Below are 13,136 nucleotides of genomic sequence, written 5' to 3'. Positions count from 1 at the left end.
GCTCACACACTAATCCCTGGGGTAGGGAGTAGGGCTGTGTAGAACTAATAGTTGTGTGCCCGCTCCCGGGGGAAAAGGGAAACGGCTGCATCAGCATTGTGAGAGCTTTTTAAAGACGCCAATTTCACCAAACCAGACACTCGTTCTATACCTTTAATGTGGCCATTTGAGATTCTTCATCTCTGCTATGTAGTTTTATGCATCCCATTTTCTAAGCCATTCTTTGCATATTTGACTCCAGCAATCCATCTCCCGTCCACTTGTCACATCTCTCTCTCTCTCTCTCCCTCTCTCTCTCTCCTTCCCTGTTTTTGTTTCCACAGTCCTTTATTCCTGGCAAGGCGTTACTATGCCAGCAATTCAGAGAATCTCTCATACAGTACATCCGCGATACAGAGACAGAAAATTATACTTAATGTGCTCTTAGGTTGCAGGGCCATGTTTTATGCATAGCCCAAAGCTGTGGAAGTACAGATGCAAAATAAATAAAATAATAAATGAATGAATAAGTAAATGGAAAAAAAAAGAAAAGCTGAGCGGTCATTAAGCTGACAAAAGCGCCTTGCATTGATTTCCCCCGCACTGTTATTTCCTTTTCTGTAATTTCATTTCAGCTGGAAGAAAGAAAGCGTAGTGGGGAGGGGGTGGGAGGGGGGGCTGGTGGGCAGGAGGTTTGTTGTCGCCATGGTTTCGGGAGACAGCCATTATGTGTGTGTAGCTCCAAGCTGACCCGCTTGCTTCCCTCATTAGCTGAAGTGACACTGAATGTTTGTTGACCAGCATCCAGCCTTCTCCCTGTACACAACGAAATCCTTGGTGTTCATTTAACTCAGGGGTCTTCAACGTTTTCAGGCCGAGGACCCCTTAGTTGAGGGAGTTGAAGCAGGGACCCCCACAAGCTGTTCATAGATTCCATATCGTTTATTTATTTATAGTGTATTTTGGATTCATGTAAATTTGTGTTTTCAGATATTTAACCACTTGAACCGTCAATACTTAATATTCTTGACCTTTCACCCTGTACTTAGTCTGCTCTTTTTCCCCTCTACACCAAAGCTCTTTGCCGAAAATAGCCGATCTACAAGTTCACAACGCATCGCGCTGCGAGGCGTTGTGAGCTTGTAGATCTGCTATTTTTGGCTAAAGTTCTCAGAATATGGACGCTAGGGTTCAAGTGGTTATTATAAAAAAGGGAGAAAAAAAGTTTCTATCACTCACTCAAAGATTTGGAGGACCCCCTGCAGTAACTCCCCCTAGGGGTCCCGGACCCCCTGTTGAAGACCCTAAGAGTGTACGAATGGATAAATGAACACTTGTACCGGTATGTATTCCATGTCCTGACTTAGCATTAGCATCCCTCCCGTCTCTCTCTCTCTCTCGCTCTATCTTTCTACACCTACTCTCCTGTTCTCCCTGACCCTGGGGGCTGTCACTCAGCAGCCCCCCCCCCCCTCCACCCTCTCTTCCGTTCCTTTTTGTATACCGTCTCACTCACTCCTGAGAGAGGCCCATCCGCGCTGCGGAATGTCCAGAGGTGCTGAAGACGGGGAGGAGGGAATGCAACATGGCAGCCTGTTGGAGGACACAAATCCTTTCATTCATTCATTTATTAATTTATTTCGAACACAAAAAGCTTGGAGAAACACACACACGGCTCGATACGAGAGAGAGAGACGAAAAAAATAAAGGAACAATGTACCAACGCGCGCACACACACGTGCGCACACACACACACACACACACAGTAACACTAACGAGCAGCAGCACACACAGGCATGCATGAACACAAACAGATTGATCGTTGCGTCCCGGTGGCTGTAATTGGAATTTCCCCCCCACAGCTCCAGCCTCCAGGCTTTCCATTTCCACACTCTGTCCATGGTGCTGAAATACTACTCAGCTAGAGCTCCATTGTTACTGATGTCTGCCATTTAAAGCTGCAATACGTAACTTTTATGTCCTGACCAAGGCCTCCTGGATGAGAGACCAATTTCAGACCAGGGTTCCCCAATTAGTTTTCCCCAAGGGCCGAATTATGTCTAGGCTACCAAGCCGAGGGCCACAACATTGCAGAGGGCGACGGCGGCATTCCCACTACTCCAGCGACTGCGACAGTTCAGATATCGTCATTGTTGGGTGAAAATTATTTAAACTAGTGAAAACTGCCGATCTACAAGCACACAACGCCTCGCACCGCGAGGCGTTGTGTGCTTGTAGATCTGCTGTTTTCACTACTTTTGTGCAACGGCCTTGTATGATTTGCAAAAGAACATACAAATTTGGAGATACAAGATTTCCACCCGACAATGACGATATACTAGTGTTGTTGCTGCTCTTATACCACCATTATTACTGGGGTTGGTGTGGGCCAGACAGTAGCCCCCCGCGGGCCGCAAATGTCCCGCGGGCCGCCTATTGGGGAACCCACCCTGGCCTAGACTTATGAGCTTCCGTCCGGAAGAACACATCCAACCACTTCAAATGCCATTACTCTCGCATTGACAAAAAGGTATAAAAATGTTGTTCACAGACTTCCTCCGAGTGAATAGACAGATTTTTTTGCATATTATAATGAGAATTTGTGAGGACCAATTATATGAGGGTTCAAAATGGGTGAAGTGGTCCTTTAACTAAACATTGACCCATATGGACCCGCAAGGGCCCAGCGTTAACAATGTCACACAAAGACGTTGTGTCAATGGCAGTGCAATACAAACTCCATGCTACTACATATGACAGCGTGCAGGTCAAAGGACAACGAAGGCTTATCGTTTCTATTGAGCATTCAATTATGTGGGTGTAAACCCGACTGAGACACTTGGAATGAAATGGAGCATCTACTATATCATTGTTGTCGGGTGGAAACCTTGTATATCCAAAACCGTTGGGTTTGTATTTATCATTTTAAAAATGAACTAAACTAGTGAAAACAGACGATCTACAAGCACACAACGCCTCGCGGTGCGAGGCGTTGTGTGCTTGTAGATCTGCTGTTTTCACTACTTTTGTGCGACGGCCTTGTATGAAGAAGCAGGGCTTTGCTTTGCAAAAAAACGTACACATTTGAAACTTGGAGATACGAGGTTTCTGCCCGACAGTGACGATATACTGTATGATGTACCGTACGTTGGAGTGATGTGGGGCACCGGCAGCTTCCTGTATGAAGCCTAACCTCAGGGTCCTCTCCGCTGCCTGCCTTCATAGTTCCTTAGCTCCAGACAGGCAATTACCCTGTCGTCTTTGCCATGCTGCACTCTCATAGACACACACACACACACACACACACACACATGCACACACACACACACACACACACACACACACACACACACACACACACACACACACACAGCCGTGTGCAAAGTCTCAGACACTCACACACAAGCATTCAGAGCCAGACACTTTACTGTACTCACTCATACCGTGCATTCCATCGTGCATTCACCTCTCGTGTGCACAAACACTCGCTCGCCGGTGCCTGGGCATACTATACAGACACACATACTGTGTGCTCCCTCGCTCTCAAACACCTGCGAACATGCACATACACACGCTCACGCACACACAAGCACGCACGCGCGCACTCAGCCTGGCCTTGACAGGAGTGCAGAGGAGGCAGGCGACAGGGGAAGATTTCCGTTCCTCCCTCTCCACTCTTCTCTCTGCTTCCTCCTCACATCTAAGACTTCAGTGAAGGTCTGAAGGGAGTCTGTCTGATTGCAGCTCTAAGTGTAGCTCTGAGCGTCACGTTTGAAAATGGGAGAAGCTGAGCGTGGGGGAGCCATCTTTTATTGCTTTATTAGATAAGAGGGCAGAGAGGCAGGTAACCCGAGGTCGGGAGAGGGGAGACGTGCAAGACAAGACAGTGGAGCTGGAATCGAACCTGAGACCTCGCAGCTCATAAGGAGCATGTGGTTAGAGCAGGGGTTCCAAAACTCTGGGGTCTCAGGGCACCCCATAAATATTTTTTTTTTAATCCGAGGCACCCCTACATTATAATTTTCACTCGCAGCACCTTATATTTATAGCATATCGTCGTTGTCGGGTTGAAACCTTGTATGTCCAAAACCGTTCGTTTTGTATTTATCATCTATAAAATGTACTAAACTAGTGAAAACAGCAGATCTACAAGCACACAATGCCTCGCAACGCGAGGTGTTGTATGCGACAGTCTTGTATGATGAAGCAGGGCTTTGCTTTACCAAAAGACGTACACATATGAAACTTGGAGATACGAGGTTTCTGCCCGACAGTGACAATATTTTAGTGATTATGTTGCGAGGAAAACGTTGAGATAATAGCCATTTTGGTTAGAACTGACTGAAAATAACTTTGTACTTCAAGTTTAAAATCATACTAAATATTTTTTCAAGTGTCCAAATAACTCCCAAATATTATCAAATTATCTCACGGCACCCCAGGGTGCCCCGTCACCCACTTTGAACACCCCTGGGTTAGAGAGCACTAACTGGTTGAACTAACAGGCGTCCCCGAGGGAGCCATTTTGAAATGACTTGTGCTGCCATACTAGGAGGCCCAGATCATTAGAAACTAAACAAGAAAGGTAAAAGGTATTCAACTATCTGTCATTGTTATTCTTACCTTGCTCTTTTGTGCTCTTTGTACAGTATATTTACGTGATCGTTTCTCTTTTGCTGCCGTTTATTTGAGCTAATTGCTTGTTATTGTTCAATTGTAGCCTCATTTCCATCATAATTTCCATCTGAATAGAATACTATCCTTCACTTTCATCTATTACCAAACTTCTCCTTGTGCTTAAAGTTAAAGCGTTAAAGTGAATCTAAATCCCATTATTTTTTATGTATATATATATATACAGTATATAGGCCTACTGTATATATTACTGAAAAAGAGAAGAGTCCTAGATCACAAGATTCCACACAGAAAGGGGAGCAAAGTAAATATGAAATGGTTGGAGGAGGTGAATACGTGGGGGGAGGTGGAGAGAGAGGACAGTAGACTACATGTATATTTCATGTTTAATAGTGGTTAGCTAATGCTTAGTAGTAAGTGCTGATGGAAAGCCCTCCTCTGTGCTGCTATGAATGGAACCCTGCCGTGGGACTCTGTGCCTCAGTGCAGAAAACACATGTTAATGTAAACATGTATGGAGACCGACTGCGCTGGGACACCGCCGCTCCCACATAACGCCGTTGTCGGGTGGAAACCTTGTACAGTATGTCCAAAACCGTTCGTTTTGCATTTATCATTTTAAAAATGATTTAAAATAGGCTGGTGAAAATAGACGATCTACAAGCACACAACGCCTCACGCCGTGAGGCATTGTGTGCTTGTAGATCAGCTATTTTCACTAGTTTTGTGCGACAGTCTTGTATGATGAAGCAGGGCTTTGCTTTACGAAAGAAACTGAAACTTGGAGATAGGAGGTTTCTGCCCGACAGTGGCGATAAAAGAGGGATGATTAGGGAAGCGGTGGTGTGCAGTGTCTGCACACGCACGCACGCACGCACGCACTCACACACACACACACACACACACACACACACACACACACACACACACACACACACACACACACACACACACACACACACACACACACACACACACACACACACACACACACACACAGCCTCCTTTCTCCACAGCCTGCTCAAAGCGCGCACACAGTAAAAGCCTCAGTGTTCATTTAGCCATGAGTAACTCAGAGAGTGTACAAAATGTAACCAAAATTGCTTAGATTTGTACACCCTGCAAGTTAAATTGAGGATTTGCACTGAATCATTGGGAGGCTTTGTGGCAGGCTGCTGGATCCTCAAAGTGCGTGAATATCCATTTAAAATTTAGACCACAGGGATGAGGAGGACGCTGTAAATTCTGGGTATTCAATTTCAACCGGACAGAGACGTGTTGAGCTGATCAGGCTGAGGCTGCTGTGTGGTTTTGGACTGACATGTTTGAAACCCAGAGTTCATGTCTGACCAACTCTATGATGGGAAGGAGTGAGAGCGAGAGAGAGAGAGAGGGAGAGAGAGAGAGATCAAGTGCTCATTATAAGCACTGTTATAGATTGACTGTATTCATATTCCCAGTGTGTAGATAGATGACTATAAATATATCAGCATCACATCATATCATATCCATTCAATAGATTTATTACTGGTGTTAGATGGCGCATGATCCAATATGTCTATATTAATAGTTCATACAAATAATGCTAACCAAGTCAGCCCAAGTGCAGATGGTATGATATCCATGGCTATAGACATTGAGGCTTTACTCACTGACTCACGGACCTACGGACAAGATGTGGCGGTTTTCATAGTTAACTGTGACCTATGGTCGCAACAAATACAAAATGTACAAACTCTGTACAGTCTCTGAGTTACGCTGAGGGTATTACTGCGTAGGCTTGACTAATATGGTAGAAAATGTGATGATTAATACGTTGTGATTGCAAGCCAGCCCCCCCACCTTCACTTTCTGATGCTATAAATTGAACTCTACCGCCATTCAGTGTCAGGCCAGTTACAAATCCAGCACATGTTAGCCTCGCCACTCAACACACAGCACCGACGCAGTATATCAGCCATCATTAATAACTGTGGCGGCTCTATGTGCTAGGATTCCATGGCCGTATCGATGCACGCGAGTGCGTGTCCGTGATCGATATCTCATTAGGCACAGATTGGGGAGATGGATGCAGACTCCCTCTGCTCTGCTGACTGCAGCTGCAGCTGACGAGGAGGCCGTTAGGCAAACCGTCTGACACCCACAATGGGCTGTGGCGGCCATTAGCATTGCTACGCTAATTGTTGTTGCCATAGGTAAATTAGAGGTGGTTTTATCGTTGCCACTGGACATCAATCGCAGCTTATATACAGTATGTAGAAGCTACTGCTCTCCATGAGCTAACTGTGCTATATGTTATAACTCAGTGGTTCTCATCATTTTCATGTAAAGCAGGGGTCTTCAGGCCAAGGACCCCTTATTTGAGAGAGAGATGTAGCAGGGACCCCCACAACCTTTTCATAGATTCCATTCATTGTTTTGACAGCCCAATCATCAGTGTATTTTGGATTCATGTCAATTTGTGTTTTCCGATATTTAACCTCTTGAACCGTCATTACCTATTAAACTTGACCTTTATCCTGTACTTAGTCTGCTCTTTTTCCCCTCTAAACCAAACCTCTTTGCCGAAAATAGCCGATCTACAAGCTCACGAGCTTGTAGATCTGCTATTTTTGGCTAAGGTCCTCAGAATATGGACACTAGGTTCAAGTGGTTAATATAAAAAGGAGAAAAAAAGGTTTTTATCACAAAAAGATTTGAAGAACCCCCTGTAGTAACACTGAGGACCCCCTAGGGGTCCCGGACCCCCTGTTGAAGACCCCTGATGTAAAGGAATGTATACGTAAGACCCCCTTTTGAAGATATGTTGTGCCAGGGACCCTCATAAGAGAATATCTTAGTTGTTACATTGGATTAAGTACAGAATTCTACAACTGTCTATACTGTAGGTGGGAAAGTAAAAGCTACTGTACTGTATGTGAATAGTCATTCTTATATAGTACATTTCAAATGTTCTAGCTGGTGAAACGTTTACTACAGTATATTGAAACTAACCACTTTAAACTAGGAATTCCTATTTTGTGCGTGGCATTGGCAACATAGTTCTGTTCCTCATGTTGCTGTGGACCCCCTAGAACCCCCTCAGGGGACAGAACGTTCCAGTCACAATTATAGTTTATCAAACCATTGATGGTGGTCACAGTGACATTTGTTGATAAGTCTGAGAAATGTAGACATAATAGAAATGGGTGACCAATTTAGGACTGCTTCATCTCTTTATTAAAGTCCCTGTGTGGTTAAAATCCTCAGAAAAATCATCTCTTCTCCAATAAATAAACATGGATTGGATCCTCCAGAATTTGGGTAACACAATAACCACAGAGAATATCAGAAAACAAATACAATATGCACCACGACAAAAACACAACTTCTGATTCCTCATTGATCAGTGCATGTAAATGCATGTGTTTATTGAGTCTCTGATTGGCATTCAGTATGTGATGTCAATGTGATGACATTAAAGGGCCACTTCACCTCTGGGACAACCAGATCTTATTTTATTGTTGTTTGGTTTGGGACACGATCAACACAATCCTGAGTTATTTTTTGTGTTCAATCTGTGTTTTTAGATATTTTAGAATTTCAGCATGACTAGTGATGCATTTTGCATCATCAGTGATGCGTTTTGCATCATATGATGCAAAACACATCACTAGTACATGCTGAAATACTAAAATATCTCAAAAAACAGATTGAACACAAAAAATAACTCAGGATTGTGTCCCAAACAACAATACAATAAGATCTGGTTGTCCCAGAGGTGAAGTGGCCCTTTAACTAAACAAAAACCTAGACGTTTTTGGGGGAGTGGTTCTTTAAAGCCTGCATGGGCCAAGTCCAAACTGAGACTGATCTCTTTAAGAAGTGGGCCGTGTCCCAAACTGTGACTGATGAAGTGAAGTCACTTAGCCTGCTTTGCCCCGGATGCCGAACAAATCGTTTGACGGCATTTAGGCTAATAACATTGATCTGTGGAAGTGGACAGTTGTCCCATATCAGGGGCGTCACACCAAATTCTAGGCCCTGGGTACAACAAGGATTCACTGCGGGCCCCCCATGAATGTTAACTATTGAAAAATAGCAGATATACAAGCTCACAGCGCGGCACCGAGTGCCGCGCTGCGAGCTTGTAGATCTGCTATTTTTGAAAAATCGTGAAAATGTGTGCCAAGAAACCTATGTTTCCATGTCAGTGATGCTCAAACTTTTTTGAGCAAATGTGAAGGACCCCCCCCATCTCAAAATATTTAGTTCCAGGGACCCCCCAGAAGCAAAATTTGAGTTACAAATGTTCACTTAAAAATACATTCAAAGATTTGCGCACATTTTCACGACTTTTCAAAAATAGCAGATCTAGCTATATCTGCTATTTTTCAATAGCTAAAGTTACTAGGGCCCCTCCACCTTGGGCCCTGGTAACTCAGTCCCACTTTCCTACCCCTTGTGACGCCCCTGTCCCATATCCATCTACTGCCTGCCACAGGAGCAGCGTGAGGCAAGACAGAAATAAAGACAAAAGAGACGCCAGGACAGTACGCACAGCTGGAGCAAAAAGAGAACGATGATGCAGTGACAATAAGAAAAAATGTAATATGTGTTTCTACTTTGGCAAGCATTTCAGTTAGCCATAGAGGCATGAAGCCCTATCTAATTATACTGCTGCTGCTGTTGCCCTGTGGGCTACTGAAAGAGATCTAAGACACTCAGCCACACACAGACTGACAACGCACTACCATCCCCAATCAGAGGAGACTAGCTGTCTATTTCTGCCTCCAGATCACCCATCATCAGTCTCCTGGGACTTTAATACATTAATATACACATCACAGAACTGATTTCAGTCACCAGTGACGAGGGGGGCACTCTTATGTACATATTACATGATCCCCTCTGTGTCCAGCCAATCACCATTCACTACTGCCATCCCATCGCCATTCACTATTGCAATATAATCATTGTTATAGCATTACTACAGGGGGAGGTAGAATGCTGACTCGATGGAATGGTCATCCAATGTCAACTACGGATGAAAATCTCACATGAAAGAAATTGTGACAAATGTGAGAAAAACCCTTGAATCCAACCCCGGACTGCAAGAGGATGCGGAGAGGGAGAAGGGAGGAACGTGTGGCATTTTGGAACCGAAAAGCATCTTTAGGCCATGATTAGAAAGCTAATCTGACCATGATGAGCTTTTGGCAGAGACACACAGAGAGAGAGAGACGGGGAAAAGGAATGAAATATCGTGATAAGGGAGACGTATGAGAGAGATCATTATACATGGAGAGAAGAAGGGAAGGACAGCAGGATAGTAGCAGCATCAGTTTAGCCTCCATGGTTTGTTGGACTGTGGTCAGGTTCAAATGGTTGAGCCACATCCAGCTCACATCCCTTCATGAAGCTGGGACTGAAGAGGATCTCCTTTTGAGCCACCATCAAAATGCCGCCCAGTTCTGTGGGCCTGCTGGTGTGCTATCAAACACTCTCCCTCTTCTCATTCTCTTCCTCTCATTCTTCTCGTCTCCCGTCTTTCTCTTCCCCCTCGGTGCTTTCAGCGGGTGCCTAGCAGCTGCCGGTAATTAAAGGACTAGAGTGTTAACACACCGCGCTGGATAGGAGAAAGACAAAATGACGGCAGAAAGAGAAAGAGGGAGAGAGAAAGAGAGACGCCACTTGAGAGCTAGAGAGACCCACTCCTGGACAGCCTGCTGCGTCTCTCTCTCTCTCTCTCTCTCTCTCTCTCTCTCTCTCTCTCTCTCTCTCTCTCTCTCTCTCCATTTCTCCTCCTCATCACCGCTAGTGAGCTAATGTCCTGCCATGTTCCTAATTAGCTACCTTAGCATCAAGCGCTTCTTCCATCAGCTTGTGCACGCCGCAAACGTAAAGATGGGAAAGAGGAGGAGAAAATAAACAGAGTGTCTCCAGACAAGAAGAAAGGGGGACAGAAATTGTGGATGGCAGCTGCATGCATGGTTGGGGGGGGGGGGGGGTTGATCAAAGAGAGGGATGTTTATGTATGGCAAGCCAACCATCTCCAGAGTGGATGAGATGATTCCAGAGGAGGTCGGAGGGAGGGGGGACGTCCAAACAGGAGACTACACATGTGAGTGGTGGAGATGAGATGAGATGCAAGATGAGAAGCCTTTGAGAGGATGGCTAATGTCATAAAATCATTATTGCTTTAGGTTTCGGATTCATGGGTGACGGAGAAGAGAAATGGAGAGATGAGGTGGCATAGGAGGATGGAGGTAAGACACTATGGGCACAGCTGTGTGAATGACACCACAAAGAGCAATTAATCGTGTGTGTGTGTGTGTGTGTGTGTGTGTGTGTGTGTGTGTGTGTGCGTGTGTGCGCGCGCGCGCGCGCGTGCGTGTGTGTGTGTGCTGTGGAAGGTGCATGGGGTGTTAGAGTTCGCACCAAGAGGAAGCAGCTGCATTCATCTCCAGTGATACATGCAGTAAAAGACTCCTCCTGTTCCAGTTGACTACTCTACAAACAAACACAACTACGCGCCCGCTTTGCAGGTAATCTCTCTTTTTCTCGCTGCCCTCTGCATCATTACCACCTTGGGTGGAAAAAACGGGTCAGAATTAGTCGCTAATTTGCTGATTAAGAGTCGTGTACAGGCACACGGGAGCCGTGGTGTCTAAATTATGGCCTCCGTTCTTTGCACACTCTCACCCCTGTCTGCCTCTCTGCAGTAGCTTAGCTGGAGCTGACAGGGGGGTCTGTGCAGCCCCACACTGACGCAGGGTCATAGAAAGAGGGGAGGGTGAGACAGGTGTCACAGGGGCGCCATGCTGTTGGGAAACAGATGGCTGATCGGACATGAAAGTGGGTGCTGACCCTTTCCCCTTGTGGTACAGTAATGCAGTGCACGCAGTGTTCGCATAAAAACACAACTGACTATTATTCACATGGTGTTATTCACACGGCGCCCATTTCGCGCTTATGTCATCATACCGGAGTATGAAGTAAGAGCAAAATGTCTGACGTGTGAATATGGTCAATAGTACGCACAAACACACACAAACCTTCTTGCACACACAGACACACAGACACACAGACACACACAAAAAGCATTCACACATCAAGCAGCTGTTCCTGTTTCCCCACAGCTGCCTTCAACACCAACGGTTCTCGCTCCTTCCTCACCATTTAAAGGTTGATTTATACGTAGCTGCGTGCTGGTGTCACACACACCGACAATAGCTGATCTACAAGCTCACACCATTGACTACTTGCGCAACAAAAGTGCACAACCAAGCATAAATCAGTGGTAAAGCCTGAATAGCAGCCTGATGCACTATGTATGGTACAACGCACAGCCACCCGCCTCAGTTCCATTCCCCACCGCACCTAGAAAGAAACGGTGTGATTAACAGCCTTAGCATGGAGGCTAATGTTGTGGTAAATGATCCCTGTGTGAAGGCATGCAGACTGCAGGGAGCACGGGGCTGTATAGCTGAACCCTCCTATATCCCTGCAGAAAAACACATGCTGAATTACCTTGTCGCCAGACAATTATTTGTCCTGTCCCCAGGTTTGGAGTGATGTAAATTACTTTAAGTGCACTTTGCAGGGTCTGCCATCACGATAATGATGATTGCGGTGGGGCTCTGACACGCGCACGCGCGCACACACACACACACACGATTCAGCGATAACCTTAGATGCTTTTATTAAGAAGAGCTGTAGAAAAGGGAATCAGGGCCATTTAAACAACAGCACAAACAGTGTGTGTGTGTGTGTGTGTGTGTGTGTGTGTGTGTGTGTGTGTGTGTGTGTGCGTGCGTGCGTGCGTGCGTGCGTGCGTGCGTGCGTGCGTGCGAGTGAGTGAGTGAGAGAGAGAGAGAGAGAGAGAGAGAGAGAGAGAGAGAGAGAGAGAGAGAGTTGACACCCAGGTAGAATCTCTTAGTTTATTTCAGCGGCTTGTTGTATTATTATCTTGTTTCCGCAGCATCTCCTTCTCCATCAGTTCTGCTAACCGGCCACTTCATTCCCATTTACATGTATCTACAGTACCACTGCCAGTGACTCCTGCCTAAAATATGATAAATGCTCCTTCCTCTTCTTCATCCCTGCTGCCAGACAAGGCATATGTCCATACTGCTGCAGTAGCAGGTAATGTCCAGCAGGTGTCACTCATGCCTTCTGTGCCTCTGTGGTCACAGTGTCATGGCCAATGTACTCAGGTAAGTAAGAGATTTTGGCCTTAAGAGACAGTTCAGAAGCACACAGGGGCATGCATGTGTACATGTACACAGAACCAAAAACATCATCAGAACTGCCTTCACAGTTCACACAAAAAACTCAGAAAAATCTTGAGTCTTAATTTAATTCAGAAATAATAAATAAATAAAAAACACAACAACACAGTAAAATCCTGAGTGTCAATTCAACTCACAGAGTGTAAAAATGGAATTAAATGGACCTGTGAGGGTCCGTTTGGTTCCATTTGTAAACTCTCCTAGTTAAAATAACACTCCGGATTTTACAATAAACCATGCATGATTCTC

General features: G+C 45.3%; 1 protein-coding gene across 1 annotated transcript in view; it reads right to left on the bottom strand.

Moving 5' to 3' along the window:
- plxna2 (plexin A2) overlaps positions 1 to 13,136 on the bottom strand; it is a 281,673-nt gene that overhangs the window by 124,230 nt on the left and 144,307 nt on the right. The window lies entirely within an intron of this gene.

Source organism: Nannobrachium achirus, assembly GCF_963921795.1.
Source record: "Nannobrachium achirus genome assembly, chromosome: 9".
NCBI lineage: Eukaryota > Metazoa > Chordata > Actinopteri > Myctophiformes > Myctophidae > Nannobrachium > Nannobrachium achirus.
This window is presented reverse-complemented; position numbering and strand designations above follow the sequence as displayed.